This window comes from Alexandromys fortis, unplaced genomic scaffold (genome assembly GCF_014885135.2).
Source record: "Alexandromys fortis isolate MF-2015 unplaced genomic scaffold, M_Fortis_MF-2015_v1.1 scaffold_27, whole genome shotgun sequence".
Classification (NCBI taxonomy): Eukaryota; Metazoa; Chordata; class Mammalia; order Rodentia; family Cricetidae; genus Alexandromys; species Alexandromys fortis.
This window is the reverse complement of record NW_026067952.1, coordinates 1,219,936-1,241,116: the sequence shown is the minus strand read 5'-3', so window position 1 is coordinate 1,241,116 and position 21,181 is coordinate 1,219,936. Positions and strand designations below refer to the sequence as shown.

At 46.7% G+C, this 21,181-nt stretch overlaps 1 pseudogene; it reads left to right on the top strand.

The window, feature by feature from the left end:
- The first annotated feature begins 1,801 nt into the window (after window positions 1–1,801).
- On the top strand, window positions 1,802–14,914 carry LOC126506917 (EKC/KEOPS complex subunit Tp53rkb-like; annotated as a pseudogene).
- Window positions 14,915–21,181: the final 6,267 nt, after the last annotated feature.

Here is a 21,181-nt window from a genome sequence, read left to right as displayed (position 1 = left end):
GGTAAAACTCCCAAAACGAACAGAAATATTTGTACTATCTGAGCATGGTGGTGCACACTTTTGATCCCAGAACTTGGAACACAGAGGCAAGTGGATCTCTGTTGAGTGTGAGGCTAGCCTGGTCTATAGTGTGAATTCCAAGACAGTCAGAGCAACATATAGTGAGGCCCTGTCTCAAAGAAAGAAAGAAAGAAACAAAGAAAGAAAGAAACAAAGAAAGAAAGAAACAAAGAAAGAAAGAAACAAAGAAAGAAATATTTACACTAGTACTTCACAATGAAAGACTATGTAAGGGCAGGGCATGGTAGTTCATGCCTATAAGCCCAGCATTTGGGAGGCAGAGGCAGAAGGATTGGACATTCAAGGCCAACCTTAAACACATAGCTTGATGACAGTCAAGACTACAAGAGATCTTGTCTCAAACAATGAAAATGAAAACAGAATCATTTTTAGACAGTGTTGCCTGTACCTCAGGCTCGCCCCAAGCTTTCAGTAGAACTGGGAATGACCTTGACCTTGACCCTCCTTCCTCCACTTACCCAGCTGGGATTACAGGTTGTGCCTTCAAGCTATTTTGTTTTATGTGTTGTTGGGGAATCAAGCTCAGGTCCCTCTGCACGTTAGGCAAGAAATCCACCAGCTGAGCCACCTCTCCAGGCCCTTAAATAGAATGTTTTAAATAACATCAATATCACTACCACCAATGGAAAATGAAAACATGAAACAACAGCATTTGGCGTTTATAAAAGTTTAGCCACATACTGTGTTTTTCCCAACGTACTACGAAGTGGGAAAACCAACAAAAGAACATCCTCATGGACTACAGTCTACTGAGAATGGGGGCGAGGCGGTTAACACCCCAGTTCTAAGGAATCTGAGAAACAGGAAACAGTTCTTGCCCTCAGCCCTTTTCGGGCTGAGAGTATAAAAAGCCAGGGCAGCTGCTTTCATGAAGGCAGAGAGAGAGCAGGAGCCAGATCTCTGTAGGGCGCTGGGGAGGAGATCCGGAGGAGATCGGGTCTGCAGCAAAGCTTCTGCAGACCCAGATGGCAGAGATGAACTCCACGCCCACAGTCTGGAGGATAACTTAGACCAGAAAAGGATCTGCAGTTCCTACAGCATTGTCTGCTGTGGATAATCTCTTCCATTCGGGGCTTTTGGTGCCCTCACCTCCGGTCCCAGGAGCTTCCATGACTTCAACTCAGTCACCTGCAGTGCAGATGGAGAAGGGAATTGGTGGGGCTTTGGAATCGCCAGTAAAGGAAGACACACCGGCACAGCTGACACTCCCAGAGACACTCAGTTCTCAGGTCCCCTTGATGAATACGTGGCGGGAGGAAGATGAGGTTGACGCCATGGGGAGGGAATCAACCTCTGACTTTCCAGGGACCTCAAAAATTGGGGAGACCAAATCGTGCATGGGTGATGCACAGGCGTCCTAGAGAAAATACCAGTTATCAGGATCATACCTTGTGTAGCTCCTCACGCAGGATCACTAAGCGTTAGTCTCCTGTAGCTTTCAAGAAGGGCTCAGGCACCAGGAGAGATTTTGTTCTGCACACTAAACAGGTCAGTAGCAAACTTCTCATACGTGATGTGACGTCAGATTTTACTCTGGCTTTTGAGTTGGAGTCTAAGAGAAGGAAAGGAAGCCAGAACCTTCAGTCCTTTAGAGTAAAACCCGGCGTGGAGCCGGCAGGAACTGCCGGGGCTCTTCCGCCCTCTGGTGGACAAGATGGAAATGGCGTTGAGGTGGAGAAAATGGACTTAATGGGCACGGGCTTCCTTTCCAATTCTAGCCATGACAAAAGACGAGCTGCTAGGAGAAGTGGCATCGCTTCTGGAAGTGTTCATCCGCAAGTGTAACATTGGGCCTGAGTCTCGAGTCTCCTTTTCCGCACTTGGTAAATGACCCTACACTTACCTCATTCTCTAAGAAATTCGGACCACTGGGGGAGTGAATTGTTGAATCCATGAATGGGTGGTTGGGAGGGTGGGTGGGTGGATGGATGGATGGATGGATAGATGATAGATAGATAGATAGATAGATAGATAGATAGATAGATAGATAGATAGATAGATAGAGGATAGGTAGATGAATGGTACGTAGAGAACAGACCTACCTTGCCTCGGGGAAAATCCCCAAATCCTCCTTCCTGTTCCTAATTGGGGCCCAACCTAATGAAGCTTCTGCCTCAAACACCACTCTGAGCCCTAGAAGGCCTGGGGAAGGTGCATTTGAGGTTTTCCTTAAGTGCATATTTTAAAAAGTGCTGTTTCAACTGGTCAGGGCTGGTGTGTGTCTTTAGTTCCAGAACTCAGGAGGAAGAGGCAGGTGGACCTCTGTGAGTTTGAGGCTAGCCTGGTCTACAGAAAGAGTTCCAGGATGGCCAAGGTACACAGAGAAAATACGTCACAAGATCAATCAAAGAAACAAACAAAGCACTGTCTCGGGGACTGAAGACATGGCTCCACAGTTAAGAGCACTTGTTCTTGCAGAGGACCTGAGTTAGGTTCCTAGAACCCATGCCATTCAGAAATCTAGTTGTAAGGGCTCCAATGCCCTCTTCTGACCTCTTTTTTTTTGTGGGGGGGAGGGGTTGAGACAGGGTTTCTTGGTGTAGCTTTGGCTGTCCTGGAAATCTCTCTGTAGACCAGGCTGGTCTTGAACTCATAGAGATCCACCTTCCTCTGCCTCTCTAGTGGAATGGGATTAAAGGGGTGCACTAGCATTGCCCAGTCTCTTCTGACATCTTTAGGACAAGGTGCATGGACGCAAATGCAGGCAAAATGGATAAACACATAAAATAAATTTAAAAGACTTTTTAAAGATTTATTTATTATGTATATAGTGTTTTGTCTATATGTACACCTGTAGACCAGAAGAGGGAGACAGATCTCATTATAGATGGTCCCATGTGGTTGCTGGGAATTGAACTCAGGACCTCTGGAAGAGCAGTCAGTGCTCTTAACCTCTGCGCCATCTCTCCAGCCCTAAAAGACTTTTTTTTTGAGACAGAGTTTCTCTGTGTAACAGCCTTGACTGTACTGGAACTCGCTCTATAGACCAGGCTGATTTCAAACTCACAAAGATCCACCTGCTTCAGCCTCCCAAGTGCTGGAATTTAAAGCGGTGCCAGCACACAACACAACCACCATGCAACAAAGTACCCCTCCCACCCAGATACTGAAACAACACAGACTGGTCAGCTCCACGCTGCAGGCTGCCTGGTACCCAGGCCTTGAGGGAAGTTGCTGCAATGCCTCTACAGTTTGTGCCTCTTTCTGTCACATGTCAGTGAGTCACTAAAGCACTTTAGCCTGCTCTGATGAAAGGGGGGGAGGGTTTCTGGGTTCTTCCTTCTTGCCTTTCCCACATGCATGACATTCTTCTTCCTTCAGAAGGTTGGCCCTGAGGGTTTCTCTACATTTTTTTCTTTTTTCTTGTTTTTATTGAGCTATATATTTTTCTCCTCTCCCTTCCCTTCCTCCCCTGTTCCATTCTATCCTCTCCCATGATCCCCATGCTCCCAATTTACTCAGGAGCTCTTGTCTCTACTTCCCATGTAGATTAGATCCATGTATGTCTCTCTTAGGGTCCTTATTGTTGTCTTCGTTCTCTGAGATTGTGAATTGTAGGCTGGTTTTTCTTTGCTTTATGTCTAAAAGCCACTTATGAGTGAGTACATATTATATTTGTCTTTCTGGGTCTGGGTTACCTCACTCGATATGATGTTTTCTTTTCTTTTTTGGTTTTTCGAGGCAGGGTTTCTCTGTAGCTTTGGAGCCTGTCCTGGAACTAGCTCTTGTAGACCAGGCTGGTATCAAACTCATAGAGATCCACCTGCCTCTGCCTCCCGAGTGCTGGGATTAAAGGCTTATGCCACCACCGCCCAGCAATATGGTGTTTTCTAGCTCCATCCATTTGCCTGCAAATTTCAAGATATCATTATTTTTTTTCTGCTGTGTAGTACTCCATTGTGTTAATGTATTTCTCATCTTTATGTGACTTTTTAAAAACATATTATTTCTGTAATAGTTTAGTGGCAGAAGGCAGCCTTGGCGAGTTAGAACCAAAGGGCATTGCAAAGTCACAAGGGAGGTTTTTGGGGGGAGGTGCAGAGATGGCCTCTGAGCCAACACAGAAGGAAAGAAGGGGGTCGAGAAGGGCTTGCCTTTTATACTGGAATACAGCGCATGCGCATAGGGAGAATGTTCTACTTAGTGGCTACAGTAGCTACAGTGCCACATCTTGGTGGCGGCAGCTGCTGCTGTGTCCTACCAGGGCCCTCAGAGCAGGCCAGTGTAAATGCCTGACTCATAACAATTTTACCCCCTCTTTAAAGACTTCATTCTTTTTAAACTATTTTTCCTATGGCTGTCTATACCCATTTTCTTTTCTTTCTTCAGCACCTGAGAACAATTTTTTTTGTTTGTTTGTTTGTTTTTTTCATGACAGGGTTTCTCTGTGGTTTTGGAGCCTGTCCTGGAACTAGCTCTTGTAGACCAGGCTGGTCTCAAACTCACAGAGATCCGCCTGCCTCTGCCTTCCGAGTGCTGGGATTAAAGGCGTGTGCCACCACCACCCGGCTACCTGAGAACATTTTTAAACCGTACCTTTTTAGAGGCTTTCTGTGTCTGGACCTGGCTTTACTAAGCATCTGCAGCGTTCTCTGACCACATGAGACAAATCTTGAGCTGCCAAGTCAGCTGCTGTGTGGCTCAGTTCAGCACATGGCACTGGTAGCTGGCTCCAGCCTGCAGTAGCAGCCAATAGGCACACCACTGAAAGCCACCGAATGCCAGCCTACCTGAGAGACAGAAGGACTAGGAAGCTACATCCAGCTCCTTGTGCAGAACCTTTCTAGGCTTTCTCAGGTCCTGTGTTTGGATATTTCAGCCCCCATGCTGGACGCCATATGTAGCAAGTATTTCTCTGTACTGCCCAGCTCCCAAATAACAACATGGAGACATTACTAATTATGAAAGCTCTGTCTTACCTTAGGTTTGTTCCAAACTAGTTCTGTTTTTATATATGTGCTTTTTTGAATAATTTATTTTTTTATGTGCATTGGTGTTTTGCGTGCATGTATGTCTGTGTGAGGGTGTCAGATCTTGGGATTACAGTTGTGAGCTGCCATGTGAGTGTTATAATAAGATTCAAAAGTTCAGGGTTTTTAATTTTGATCAATGGAGTTATGACAAGCTGGTAGACCTCTTATTACTTTCTAGTTAGTCACCAGCTCAAGATTTTCAATGTCCTTTGGATATCTTCGAAGTATAGACTTAAAGGTGCTTCTCTTCGAACTAAAACATCTCTGCCCAATCTACATATATCTGGCTCTCTGGACAGAGGAAAAAGTGTTCAAGCTTTTTAACCCAAATCCATAGCTTTTGCTATGACTCAGATGTGTGAGCCTACTCCAGCTGTCTTTCAGACACCTGTAACCTGCCTTTTCTATGAGGTAGATTTTAGCACAGATTACAAACAGTGGTAATGCTAATATATTTAAAACTTTTATCTCCTTTTGTAAAAAAAAAAATCATGTAAAATTCATGTAAGCTCAAGGAATCGAGGGAGTCATAAGACTTGGATCCCTCTCATAGGTCAAGTGGACTCCAGATTAACACAGCTTCAATTTCCCCCTGTCTACCCCTGAAGATGGGGTTTCTCTCTCTCTTCCCTGACTACCAGGATAATAGGCCTAAAACTTCCGAATATAAGATTTTCCTTTAAGTTCCTAAACTTTAACTTCTGTTCTTTGTTTATATATTTGTCCAGCAGGTTTCCATCAACTAGAGTGCAAATTGCTCCAACACACCAGCCTCAGGTCCTTCAAAACTAGCAAGTCCTGGACTCGAGGCCAATGTAAACCAGACGCTTCTCACAAAATTTCATACCAGCTTGAGCCCCAGCTTTGGACCAGCATTCCAGACTGCTCCAAAACTACCTATACTTCACTAGCCTCATATGGCCCAACAAAACCTGGACAGCAAACTAGATGCACCCTGCCCACTTCAGGACTTTGACCAGTACTCCAGCCTACCTGGGCCTGACAACACTGCCCTAGGTCATCAGAGAAGCTGTTACAGAAGAGACTATATATCACCCCTTATCATAAACAAAAGGCTGGAAGGTTAGTTTCAAAGGAAAGCAGTTTCCTTCTACCAAAGAAACCTTTTCCCTATCACTGCCAAAAGAAAACAAAGGGATGTCTATGGTACCTATTAGTATACCAAAGCTCATGCTGGCTTCCAGGCACCTTCAGTATTACAAACACCTGTTAAAATCAGAAAGTTACAAAAAAAAGGGTCCCTCAAGATGGGAGCTGAGATCTGATTTCATGGCTTAATTAGAATATCAGCCTTTACCCCTACATAAATGTAAATCAATAATTTGATTCATATTATCTAGGGACAGTGGGGAATTTATGACTAAAGAAGCTGTTTTATGTTAGCCGTAAACGGTACCCACCAGCCATTTGTCTCTGACTTTGGTGTCTGGAAAAAAAGTTTCAGTAACTTCGACTCAGTGAGGCCAACCCAAAACAACAGCCATGACTTGTGATATGACTAACTGCTTTTTTTCGCTTCTGTGATCTGCTTGCACAAATACCCAAAGATTGTTTTGAATTGCCTTAACATCTTCACTTGGCAGAACAGAACAGTTTTAGCTTGCTTGCATAGATAACGAAGGTCTTCATGTGGTTTTCTCCTTTAAGAGTCCTTTCCATACCTCTTAGGTAGTCTTAGTTATGGTTTTTATTGCTGTGAAGAGACACTATGACCATGGCAATTCTTTTAAAGAAAACATGTAACTGGGGTGGCTTGCTTACAGTTTCAGAGGCTTAGTCCATTACATCATGTGGGAGCGTGGCAGCGAGCGTACTCACAGATGTGGTGCCAGAACAGAGTCCGACATCTTGACTCAGGCAACAGGAAGTTAACTGACTGTCACACTGAGTAAAGCTTGAGAAAAGAGACGTCAAAGCTCCCCCCCACAGAGACACACTTCTCTAAAAAGACCACACCTACTCCAACAAGACCACACCCACTCCAACAAGACCACACCCACTCCAACAAGACCACACCTTTTACCAGTGCCACTCCCTTTGGGGCCATTTTCTTTCAAACTGCCACACTCTTCCTTCACAGCGATCTCAACTTTGGCTCAGAGATTGTTGGTCCTGTTAGCAGCTAATCAATAAATCTGTTAATTATAATTGGGTTGCGTCTATAGTCTTTTCCCAGGGCTCACAAACTCTGTAACACTTCCTACTGCTGTCTGGGGGACCAGCCTCCAGCAGCACAGGGCTTTGATAGGAATCCACGAAGTCAGCGAGCCTAAATTTTTCTATCTGAGGGGAGTTAGGAAAAAAAAAACTCACTCTCTTGATATTTTCCTTCTTTATTTTTATTCTTCTTTATCCTCTCTCTATTCTCTCTCTCATCTCATGTCGCTTTACAGCTTTTATTACTCCAACAGAATCTTCCAGGCAGTACAGAGTCAAAACAGTTGCATTCCATTTTTCAAGCGAATTATTATAGAGAAAAACATGCTTTCATCTCCCTCACATGCTTAAACATTTTATTATTGTAGGTGAAAAACAAATTATCTCAAGAACCCACAGACATTCATACCCAAGCAACTTGTTACAGAATAACCATGTGGTGAGCAAAGTGATCTTGTCAGGTCTCTTACTGGCAGGCTGCATTTTGCAGTTACAAAGAAAGGGCCAATTACTTTATTACTTATCCTGAAAGGTAATCTTATAAAGAGTCTTAAAGAAATCACAAACCCAAACTTTTATATATGAAAAAGAATCAGTCAGCTCTGCTTTAAATCTTTAGGGTGCATATCCATTCATTAATAGTTTTTTACATCAGGAGATTGAGGACAGTGTTATGCCCAAATCCGCAAAGTCCCCGCAAAAGCCAATAAGGAGACCAAGTCCCATATGTAAAAGCAAAGAGCCTTTATTTTAATCAAGTTTGCAAACTTGGTCTCTCCTTGTTTCCAACTTATTGGAATAACCAGAGATCCCCAAGCTCAGGTAGAATTGGCTTTTTATAGTAGTAAGGGTGGGGGTGAGGGGTCTCTGAGGTTTAGGACCCCTGATTGGCTGACATTTGTCTAGGGATGTCCTGGTGAAGGTGTGCTGGCAGGTGTCCTATCGACAGCAAATGGCTTTTTTTTTTAATGGTCTGCTATTGGGCGGTGGTCGGGTTATCTCAGCTTGTGGTTCTTTCCTGCTACCGGGTTTTGTTTCAGGGTAAACTACTGAGACTCGGGCCTCTTATTAAATTTATCGAGGGCCAGCGTTCTACTCTGGCAGGTGATAATGGTTGGAAATAAAGAACTTCCTTTGGGTGACCTGTCCATACTTAGCTTTTCATGGCTGCCTCCCCCCACCCCCAGACAGGAATGGGTATAAGAAATTAATCATCACCTCTGGTCATCAACCAAACTTAGCAAGGAGAGTTTGTCAGCCAGTAATAATTGGGCTGCTTTGTTCTTGTTCCCTGACCTTAAAGAGTCCCGCATTCAACTGTGTGCCTTTCTGAAACTTGAGATTGTCTTCTTGGGTTTTTCACCTCCAAGTTATTTAGCAAAAGCATCTTAGTCTAACTTTGCTGTTTTCACAGCTTTGTTGAAGCTGTGATGCACTCTGAGACCAGGAACACATCTCCCAACATTAAGGTAAAAAGAATTTAAACTAGCTGGGCTATGGGGACTCAATTGTTAGTCATTAACTTGAACGACAATCCATGTTGCTTCTTACATGAGACTCACAGACCCTGACTGTACACATTCTTATATTTATTTTTATTCCTCAAAACTCTGCACAGGTTATCATTATTATTATCAAATTAGACAGTACAGCTTAGGTAGGGGTCATCTTCCTGACAATCCACAGGTAAAAATGCCCAGTAGAATGGGATGTTTCCAAGAGATAAACACACTATACTACAGGCAGTGGAGGTCTCCCCACATGCGCTCACACCATGCTAGACACCAGAGAAGGAGAGCCACAGCAAACATGTAAAGACACAACAGAAGCAAAAGACGTTCTTTGGGGGTCTGTAGTTCTGTGGACTTGCCTAGACGAGATTGGCCCATCAGAGGATTCCCTTCTGCTGGGCTGACACCTGGAACTTTCACTGCAACTTGGGGCGCCTCGGCATGGCCCGCAGGCAACTTCCCTCACTTGTGTGAGGTTGGGGTCTCTCTCTTTCATCTGTCAAAGGCTCTGGGCCACCTGTCTGTTGTCCTGGAGATGATATGCTCTAAATTGCAGGTAAGAGAAATGTAAAGTGATGGAAGAAAAGTAGAAATGCCTTGGTTCACTTGTGTTTGAAACCTGTTTCAGGCACAGCTGTATCCAGTCCCAAGGATAGACACAGTAATCCTCCTGCCTGTTGTCAAGCAGGTTTCTGGGGTAGCCCAGACTCACATTCCCATAGCTTACTTTCCTAATAAGAAAGAATTATTTTCTTTCCACACTCTGGTCCAGGTGTGGTGGTGCAGACGTTTAATTTCAGCACTAGGGAGTAGCGACAAGCTAATCTCTGAGTTCAAGGCCATCTGGGCTGTGTGTGTGCAGCTTTGAACCAACAGTGTGGAGCAGGTAAAGGTGTGCTGATAAGCAGGACCTGATTCACACCAGAGCCGAATGTTTCCTTGTTCTCCTTATCCATCTGTTCTTTGAATCTATCAAGTTCCTCCTGTATGCTAGGAATGCTACCAGGCACTAGAAACCAAAAAAAAAAAAAAAAAAAAAAAAAAAATGAGGAAACATGGTCCTCAGAACATCCAGAAAGAGATAGCACTGTTAGCAACTTGGCCTGATGTAGGATTCCCCTATGTATGCTGTGAATATCATTGGTTAATGAAGAAGCGGGGCTGATGCCGGGACGGTGGTGGCGCACGTCTTTAATCCCAGCACTCGGGAGGCAGAGGCAGGCGGATCTCTGGGAGTTTGAGGCCAGCCTGGTCTACAAGAGCTAGTTCCGGGACAGGCACCAAAAGCTACAGAGAAACCCTGTCTTGAAAAACAAAAAAAAAGAAGAAGCGGGGCTGGAGAGATGGCTCAGAAGTTAAGAACAGGGGGCTGGAGAGATGGCTCAGAGGTTAAGAGCATTGCCTGCTCTTCCAAAGGTCCTGAGTTCAATTCCCAGCAACCACATGGTGGCTCACAACCATCTGTAATGAGGTTTGGTGCCCTCTTCTGGCCTGCAGGTATACACACAGACAGAATATTGTATACATAATAAATAAAATTAAAAAAAAAAAGAAGTTAAGAACATTGCCTGCTCTTCCAAAGGTCCTGAGTTCAATTCCCAGCAACCACATGGTGGCTCACAACCATCTGTAATGGGGGGTCTGGTGCCCTCTTCTGGCCTGCAGGCATACACACAGACAGAAGTCATGTAGCCCCACTAGAGAAAAATGCTAAAACTTTACCCAGTAAGCCACAGCATTGTGGTGATACACAAATGAGTGGAGACAGGTTAATATATGATGTAAGAGTTAGCCAAAAATACACTTAAGCTATTGGCCAAACAGTATTGCAAATAATACAGTTTCTGTACAGTTATTATGGGTCTGAGCTGCCGAGCAGCCAGAACGACCATGCGGCCTTTCTTACAACATTGGCCTCTCCCCCAGGGAGGTTCAACCCACACTGCTGATCTCCAGAACTGTGAGAAGGGTTCAGGGACTTCGACGGCCACCGTTGAAAACTGAGGAAGGAGGGTCACCCTCTACTGAGGGGTGCAGATAGCAGGTGCTTGTTCCTCAGGTGACTCCCACTGGGGAGAGAGCTGGCAGAGAAGAGGGAGGATTTGAGCAGCATCTGGATAGAAGTTTGAATGGCCTTACATGAGCCCCCATATGGCTGTGTCTAGCATAATTTCCCCTGGCGTTTAAGCGTGTCATTTGGTTGTTGCTGCGGTGGTAAATAATACAAGATGCCCCGCCCTGTACATCACTGTACCAGCAATACCAGGCACTTTAGCTCAGCTCTCGGTGCACTGAGTTCAGTGCTGAGACATCCTGCCCTCTCGGCAGAGAATAGGGGGGCAGCAGTCTGGTGAGCAGTCTAAGAGATGCAGGAGCCCCTGCAGGGCCTCATGGGCTGAATTAACTTGTAGGTACTTTATCCTCAGCACAGTGACGAGCCATTGAACATTTGATTCTGGTTTAAAGATCTAAACCCGGCCTGACTTAGCGAGCCTGGCTCTGGTCAGCGTCTTTGCACTGTAGATTTCTAAGGAAAGGGTCAGATGTTTCTGGTCACCATAGCAATGGCCATGTGGACACAAACAGTTATGATAATGAAGCTACAAACTTGAGCACTGGGGGATATAAAGGGAACCGGCTCGGGATGAGCTTTGCTGGAAAACATTCAGCCCACACAAAGGGTCTGATGTGTGAAAAGGGTCCTGTCATGAGTGTGAACGAAACCCGGGGACCACAGAGCCAGGATGCTGGTGCCATAGCAACCCTGGTCCAAAGGGCTTCTCTTCTGTATATTCAACAGGAGCACAGGGCAGAGGCAGGGAGGTCAGAGGCCATGTGAAGAGGTCCCCTGTCCACTGGCATTGCATAATCACCCTCTTCTTTTAATCTGATAAACCCTGGCACCAGCAGAACCTGGCATCATCCTCATTTTGAAGATGAGGAAACCGAACACAGAGGGATGGTGCTGGCTGCTGCCACGCTGATGCCAGACACTGGTGGCATCTGGGTAGAGAGCTCTGCCTAGTCCCTTCCACCCTGTAAGCTTTGCGACTTGGACAGTGATGTATCCTGGCAGTCGGGAGGCAAGGAATGCCACAAAGTCACTGTAAGCATAGCAGTTTACAGCTCTGCTCCAGGGAAAGGTTCCCCTGCTGTTACCAGCTCTGCCTCACAGGGCAAAGGAGGGTTTCCAGTGAAGATGCTACAGCTCTGCCCAGTTCCAGCCAAGTGTTACATACAGCTCTGTTCTGCTTAAGGGCAAGTTTCCCCAGCTACAGTGTTACAGCTCTGCTTAGGTTCCCCTGCATGTGTAACAACTCGGCTCAGTTAGGGAACTGTTACCATTCTACTTCGCTCTGCCCTGGCTCAGGCTCCAGAGAAAGTTGTTATAGCTGGGCTTCGCTCAGGCGAAAATGTCATACCACACAACAAACCTCACTCAAGAGATGTTTTTGGGAAGGAAGAATTCGGGAGGGTGGCTGCCTCTGGGATGAGGCTACAGCAAACTGAACAGGATATAGATCTTTATAGGATTTCTGGGAAGGGGGGGGTGTTGTTACAGAGTTTTCCAGGGTGGCTTGGGGCTGGTGGATTTTTGTCCACAGGGCTCAGGGATTGGTGGAATTACATAGTCAGGATGGGATGGGGTTTTGTACTCAGGAACATCTAGGATTAGTGGAATTTCGATCCCTGTTCCCAAGTCAGGGTCAGGGTGTTTTTCCTTGGTCCTGTTCATTCCCACCTGGTTTAAAGAGAATGTTTCCATAGACTGAAGTGGGAAGATCATGAGTTCGATGTTAACCTGGGTTAAACAGTGAGACCCTGCTCAAAAAAGAAGAAAAAAAGAAAAGAAAAGGAAGGGAGAAGAGTAAGGAGAGAGAAAGGAGAGAGGGGTAGGGTAGTGGAGGGGAGGGAGACCCTAAAATGTCTCCAACTTGGAGATGGCTCCCAAAGTCTGAGCATCACCAACCGACTTCTGGAGAAAGCCGAAAGTGAGACGCTGTTGACCCAAAGTTGCCGAGCGGTCACGGAGAAAGAAGATCTTCGGGAAGGGCCAAGTCGCGTGTCTGGAAAGCCAGAGCTCGGGAAGGTCGGGCAGGGCAGAAGAGGGGCGGGGGCGGTGTCGTGTGGCACGGAAGCGAGGATTCCCTAAGGGAACGCAAGCCGCGCTGCGGGGGACGAACCGGAGGCGGAGGTCGAGCCATCCTCGAGGCGCGCGTCTCCCGCGGCCGCTTCCAGGGCGGTGAGCCCATAGTGAAGCATCGCTTCCCCAAAAGCTATCGGCGCTAGAGGCGCGGCTCGGCCGGCGGAGGACGGTGCCGGAGGCGCGGGCGCTGCTCCGCTGTCACCGCGCCGGTGAGGCGGACCGGACACGGGGGTGGACGGGGCTCCAAGGCCTGGGAGATGGGGCGGTAGGGACGGGACGGGGCTGAATAGGGCTCCGAGACCCGGGAGACGGGACCAGACGGCAGTGTTTAAGGACTCCCGGCGTCGCACGGGACGCCTTTCCGTTTGGTTTGTTGCTTGGCAGCTATCTCTGAACGTGTTGTTCAGCGCACGGAGCCTCAGTTTCCCCGTTTCTGCTTGTTGTAGTCCTCTCTCCATTTGATAGGGAAAATGCCCAAAGTTCCGCAGACAACCAAATGTCCTGGCTTTGTAGCTGGGATCTGGACCTTTCTCTTTTACACTCCTTCGGTTTTCTCCTTACTGGATGATAGGTGCCAGGAGCCTTGGGAAGCTCAGCAGTGAACAGGCCAGCACTTTCGTGTCCTAGCAGACGCAATGGAGCTGTAATGTCCATATTTTCTGTTTCACCTTCTTTTGTAAGTTTTATCAGACAGAGGTGGTGGCTACCCTGATCCCCATTGACAGGTCTCCAGTTTCTAGGAAAGTGTCCTGGACGAGGTTGGCATTCAGGAGAGTCCTGGAGTTAATTGGAGCTATTGTTACCACAGTACAGTATCAGAGACCGAGATATGGAGAAGCTAATGGAACCTTGAGGTTTCACCACTAATAAGGAGGGAACTGGGATTTGAACCTGCGTGTCCTGGGAAAAAGATGGGTCTGTAAGATGACATGCTGCTTAGCCTCCTGCTAGTCAGGTAGCCCTCAGACTGGAGGATGCTTTCCCTTCTTTTTTTTTTTTTAAGGGAGTAGCAATGAATTCCAGTCCTAAGGTGACTTGAGAAAGAGGAACACGCTTTGACACTTGCAGACGCACCCTGGGCTGGGCCATAGTCCTGAGGGCCCTGAGCAGGGCTTGGGCAGGACTTGGGCAGGCTTCTGGGTAAGTTCTATCATTCCCACCATATTCCTCAACCCTGCTCCAGAGTAGGTGGATTTAGACTGAAAAGCTGGCCCTACCTGTGCAGGTGACGCCTCCTTCATACAGAACGCACTCACTAGCACCTGTGTGTCCACTGCAGGTATAGCTGCTCCGGCTGTCTTCTTCGTGGACTATGCTTCTAACTGCTTACATATGGAAGAAATCGAAGACTCGGTGACTCTTCGAGATTATATCCAATCTACTATGGAGACTGAAAAAGACCCCCAGTGCCTCCTGGGCTTGGCCAGGAGAATCGGGCAGGTTCTGGCTAGAATGCATGATGAAGACCTGATTCATGGGGACCTCACCACCTCCAACATGCTCCTGAGGCGGCCCCTGGAGCAGCTGCACATCGTGCTCATCGACTTCGGGCTGAGTTTTGTTTCGGGACTGCCGGAAGATAAAGGCGTCGACCTTTATGTCCTGGAGAAGGCCTTCCTCAGCACCCACCCCCACACCGAGACGGTGTTTGAAGCCTTTCTCAAGAGCTATGGTACTTCATCCAAAAAGTCCGGGCCAGTTCTGAAGAAGTTAGATGAAGTGCGCCTGAGAGGGAGAAAGCGGTCCATGGTCGGGTAGCAGAGTTGCCATAGTAACTGTCTCCCGGTGAGAATGCTGTGGGTGCTGCTGGGCCTAGGCAGTGGGGTCGTTGGTAAGTGGCCTGCGATGGTGCTGTGCCACTGACACCTGCGGTTCACTGTTCTCAGGAGCTTAATGTGCACAAGGCCTGGTCTAGGCAGAACTGGGTGTTGATATCTTCTTTGTACTCTAACAAAGTTTGCCTGAAGATCTGAGGGCAGAGCTAGCCACTAGTTAACCACAGCGATCTGGAGGTCCGCACAGATATTGCTGGGCCGAGAGAGTGGAATATAAGGTGGGAGGAGATAGGAGCTCAGCCCCTTTTTGGTTGAGGATTTTGTAGAGGCAAGAACTCTAGTGGCTGACTGCTCTGCTTCTCTGATCTTTCAGCTTTCACCCTCTAATGTTTGACTCTGGGTTTTTATTACTAAGACCAATTAGAACTCATGCTATATCTAGTGCCCATCTTTAGGGCGTGAATTCACGAAAAGGCCGCCTGCCTATGGCTTTGCAGCCACTGGCACACACCAGAACTACACGCAGGGGCTCCCACTGGAGTTACTGCCTCACCGGCTAAGCTTTTCTCCCAATTTTCCCCAAGCGGCTGAGCGAGTTTGGAATTTTTTTGTTGCAGCCTCTCTGCAGCAAACTCCACAGGCCCCAAGCGCCAGAGGCACGTGGGCTTCAAATGTTGCAGGCAGACTTACCCCTTTATACTGGTTGGCTCTGGCTTTAGGCAGCTCCGGCCGCAGGCTCCCACCACTCTTCACGTGTTTCTCAGACAGCCAGCTCCCTCTCCCCTGTGGGTTGTGGGCTCCCCCATACACCTTCCTTGGACTGATGCCGGCACACTAGGTAGCTGCCTTGACACCTGCTCAAGCTTCTGTTGTTATTGGGACCACTACATGCTCTCAGCTCACGGCTGCACGCTAGCGGTTGTGCTGTCCTCAGACAGGCTGCGCACCGCCTGTGTGCTCCAGTTAGATGTGCTGCACAGTCTTCAGCTCCACTGCCATCACCATCAGATTTGGTGAGACAACTGTCTTAAAGGGAGGAATTAGTTAAAAAAAGAGTTTTTTTCCCCACGTTAAAAAATGGGAAACACTGTTACAATGGAGTGAGTTAAGTCTGTATAATTACACAAAGCATGGTTTAAATTTGGAACAATCAAATGAAGGGATAATCAGCCTGGATCGACATAATGTTAATTATCATTTTGATCATTGTTTATTGTTGGTGGGGATTGGGCTTAGTTCGGTTGAAGCAGGGGTGTAGAGGCTGCAGCAGCTCCTGGTGTACGTGTCCTCTCATTTGACAGAGTAGCTCATTTTCTTAAGAAACCAGCCTCCCTTCCTATTCTACACTGTGTGCAGGGGCAGCTCCTGCAGCCCTGGAGAGGCCCTGCCAAGACAAACAGAAACCACGTCGTGACACCTCTGGCTTCTGCAGTGTCTGAAATAGCTACATTTGAACATGTCCTCAGTGCAGATGGCACACACAAATACAGCACAGCTGAGATGGATGATGGGACGAGTCCCTGACAGGGGAAAGATGGGTGATGAGAACAGACGCACTCTGACTTTGAAGAAAATCTGCAAGTCCTATCGCAGTGACGTTTCTGCTTTGAGCCTGCTCTCAACTCTGGTGGCCATGGAGGGGTATGTTTGCACACTAAAATATGGTGTTGGCGAGATGCCTCAGCCATAAAGAGCATGTCCTGTCCTTCAAGAACCTGAGTTCTCAGCTCCCACATTGGGTAGCTCCCAGCCTCCTGTGTCCCCCAACTTCAGGGGATCCAACACTCTTGGACCCCAATGGCACCTTCACTCATGTGCACATGTCCATTACAGACACACATCTGGTTGTCCTGAAACTCACTCTGTAGATCAGGCTGGCCTCGAACTTAGAGATCCACCTCTCCTCTACCTCCTGTATGCTGGTATTAAAGGTGTGTACCTACCGCTGCCTGCCTTCAAATATTTCTAATATTTTAATATTATTTTAGAATTTTAAAACAAAAAATGCAACCTTGTCACAAAAAAACAAACAACCAAGAAACTGTTTCTCGGTGTGGGGAAAGCAGCTGAGCAGTGATGCAGGAGCAGGCATCCAAGGGCCCGAGGAGACAGGCTGTCCAGCTTGGCAGGAGAACAAGGAGAGCCTGTGTATGCCAGGGAGGGAGCAGACAGCCCGCTGGAAAGTCAGGCGTGCGCCCAGACGCCAGACCTCAGGACTGCCTTCCTTGCCATGTGGGGACATTACACAGGAAAGGGAGACCAGGGAGAACTCCATTACTGCAAGAGGAAGAAAACAAAACAAAAAGGTGCCAGGTTCTGTCTTGTGTGTGTGCTGAGATACTCTCTTCAGAATCAGCCTAACTTTCCAAAATGCCAGAGACCTCCCCAGGTTCAGGCCATTTCTCATTCGAACCATAACCCATATTAAAATGTATTTGTTTATCTGGATCTCATGTTTGCATACTTAATCACCTCAGGAGAAGAGAGGGACAAAATCTACGAATTACTTCCCTTATTGCTTTAACTATCTGACAAAGAGATTAAGGGAAGAAGGGTTCTATGGAGTCTCTTTGGGGTCCAGCCCCAAGATTATCTTCAGGGTTCAGATCAGACACTACAGCAAGTAAAAAGCACTTTTTTCTTAGGGTATCAGAGGGCAACTAAGAGATCCAGGCCCTAGTACAGTCCCTGAGCAGGGAAGTGGTAACTTCTAGCCTAGAAATATGCCATGACCATTTCTGGACCTCAGCCCAGGGAGTAGTTACCTCTAGTACACAGGCATACTCTCTCCCTGAACCATGACATCATGGACTCCTCCCTAAAACGGGAGGAGCCAACCAGCAGGCACCATCCCATAGGGTGCAGCCAATCCCAAGTCTGTAAACTTGGAATTCTCCAAACTTTCCCTACTACAAACCCCCCTCCCCACACTACTTGGGGTCTCTCCTGCTCTGCTCCTGCTACTGTTGTTGCTACTCAGATAGACAGGAAGGCTTGAGTTAACTCACAATAAAGACTCTTTGCTTTTGCATCAGATTTGGTCTCATGGTGGTTTCTTGGAGTTCCAGACTTTGCGCATAACATAACAAATGCGCTCCGTCATGCTGTGTTTTCCCAAATCAGTCTCTTTATTGTTCTGCCTCTATTCTAATTCTCCTGTCCCACTTCTAGTGTCTCCTAGCTTCTTCTCCTCTAGCCTAAAAATTCTCTCTCCATGTGGGCCTTGAAGCAATGAAAAAGTTTACAAGCTGGATGGGTGGTGCACGCCTTTAATCCCAGCACTTGGGAGGCAGAGGCAGAGGCAGACAGATCTCTGTGAGTCTGAGGCCAGCCTGGTCTACAGAGCGAGTTCCAGGACAGGCTCTAAAAGCTACAGAGAAATCCTGTCTTAAAAAAAAAAAAAAAAAGAAAAGAAAAGAAAAAGATTGCAAGAGTTACCTCTCATTGGTCAAAAGCACATTCCTTTTGACCTTTTGGGTAAGTGATAAGGAGTCAAGCCATTAACTATGGCAACCAAGGTTTCAAGGTTTCAGGAGTAAGAGTGTGATCAGAGCCCAGTGGCACAGTGTCCATAGGTCTTTTATCAGCTAGACTTGGCAAGCAAAACATTAGCATGTCTTTCTTAGGGTGCTTTGTGTAGCAACCTTGGTTGGACATCTGTGACTCTAACCTTGTGCATAACTGTAAAGTTTTTTTTTTTTTTTTTTTTTTTTAGTTTTTCGAGACAGGGTTTCTCTGTAGCTTTGGAGCTTGTCCTGCACTAGCTCTTGTAGACCAGGCTGGCCTCGAACTCACAGAGATCCGCCTGCCTCTGCCTCCCAAGTGCTGGGATTAAAGGCGTGTGCCACCAACGCCCGGCCTGTAAAGATTTTTTTTTTAAGATTTATTTTTAAAGATTTATTATGTATACAATGTTCTGCCTGCATGTACACCTGCATGCCAGAAGAGGGCACCAGATCTCATTACAGGTGGTTATGAGCCACCATGTGGTTGCTGGGAATTGAACTCAGGTCCTCTGGAAGAGCAGTCAGTGCTTTTAACCTCTGAACCATCTCTCTAGCCCAAGGTTTATTTATTATGTGTACAATGTTCTGCCTATATGTCTGTCTTCAGGCCAGAGAGGGCACCAGATCTCATAATGGATGGTTGTGAGCCACTATGTGGTTGCTGGGAATTGAACTCAAGACTTCTGGAAGAGCAGCCAGTGCTCTTAACCTCTGAGACATTTCTCCAGACCCCCCCCATAACTGCAAAGTTTTAAACTTATGATCAATTTACAAAAAGCCTTTAGTCTAGTTTGAACTTTTTCTGAGGTAAAAATGAGCTGATTGTGTGCAGTGAGTCTGAGCAAAAGGAATAAAACAGGTTTTTTAAGTACCTACAGTCCTCATAGGACGAATAGATCTAGTTATGAGGCATGTCCCAGTATAGATACTATATATCAAAATCATGCAGTTTAATGAAAAGTCATCTTCCTGACCACCTGTGCCCATAAGATGAGATGTCATCATGAGATTACATATATACATCACATGAAATTACACACTGCAGTGCAGGTATTGGGAAGACACCAAGCTATTTTAGCAAAAATAGCATCAGTTTCCAGAGTCAATGGTCCTGCAGGCCTTTCCTGGACAGGATTCACCTCCATCAGAGAGTCACTCCTCTGGGGGGTTGACATCTGAATTATCAGTTACCATATGCTATATATTTCCATGGCCTCCGACAGGGTTCACTTTGACTCAGAGGTTGAGAGGATGCAGTTCATGGTGGGAAGGCACAGTAGTGACCTCAACCGAAGGTGGCAGGCTTTTGTAAGTGGAAGCCGAGAGATGGGGTCAGGTGTTCTGCTTGCTTTCTCCTTCGGCAGCTACATGGCATCTCCTCGACTCTGCCTACTCTCTCTCTACATCCCTGTTTGGATTTTCTACCTGAACTTACTCTGTTAAGCCATTGGCTGAAAGTATCTTCTTTATTAACCAATGGCAATAAAACATATTCACAACATACAAAGAGGAATCCCACATCACTCATAGGTGATTCCAACTCCAGTCAAGTTGGCAGTGAACATTAACTGGCAGGGACGGAAAACAAGGGAGAGATGGACAAACAGCAACGTGATCACAGATAGCATGTAGTAGGAAAAGGCAGACTGGAGAGGAGCCAGTGATTACTGACCTGGACTGGGAGAGAGGGAGGAAAATGCTGGGAAGGAAGCAGCCTATCCAGGGGCTGCATCAAGGGGAGCAGCCACAGTCTCCCCTAGTCCACCAAGAGCTAAGAGGTCATTGCCGCCACACAATAAAGTCCCACCCAGCACCAGAGGAAGGAGAGTGTTCAATTAAGACTGCTGCTGGCGGGCCAGTGAGATGACTTCAGCAGATAAAGATGCCTGCTGCCAAGCCTGATGGCCCAAATCGCCAGGGCAGCCAGGGCTGTTCCACAGAGAAACTCTTGTCTTGAAAAACCAAACCAGACCAGACCAAACCAAACCAAAACAACCTCCTCACTTCCGGTTCCAGCCACTCTGGGAATTCACCCTCCCAAGAGAAGTGTCCACAGTGCCGCAACTCTCCAATCCACAGGAACTAGAAGGTGATAAATGCCTCATTTTTTGTTCTTTTTTTATTCACAGTTTTTTTTTAAGGCAGTGTCTTGCTATGTAGCCCAGGCTGGCCTCAAACTTGCAGCGGTTCTCCTGCCTCAGCTCTCCAGAGTGCCAGAATCACAGGTGTGAACTACCATGTCTGGTTTAATTTATTTTATTCTTTTTATTTGTTTACTTTGGGACAGAATCTCTCTCCGTGGCCCTGTCTGTCCTGAAATTCACTATGCCGATCAGGCTGACCTCAAATGCTCGGAGATCTGCCTGCCTCTGCCTCCCGGGTGCTAGGATTAAAGGCATACATCACCGTACCCAGTTATTATTACTATTAATTTTTAATCTGACCAAGTTGCCCAAGCTAGCCTTGAACTCACTCTCCTGCTTGGCCTCTGAGTAGGTGGCATCACAGATGTGCACCTGGCTCTGATGCATAATTTTAAACCATTAGTTATTCAGATCACTTTGTTGTATAGCAATGAATAGTATACCGCAGTTAGATACTGTCTTTTCAAATTAAGCTCATCGCAAGTAAGAAAGTGATCAGGATAATGTGGGAGCAGGTGATGAAGGAGGGGCTTCAGATGGGGAAGGCCTCCTGTTTGTGACGCTGAACTGAGAACAGAGATGACAGGAAGGGGCCAAAGGCATGCTTACAGCCTCAGTAGGTAGTGCACATCTCATTTCATACTCAAAGGCCTCCAGGAACAAATTTGAAAAGAAACTCATAGATAATGGCATCTTCCTACACTGATAGTTTTAATAAATGATAATGACCTTAAAAGATAAGCCAAAAGAAAGCAGTGTATAATTTACTAATTTTATTTCAATAGATCAACAGGCACAATTACACTAGAAGACAGGATGGAGCTGCCACCCACAGGCAGCATCTGCCAGCCCCTCCCACTGCAGCT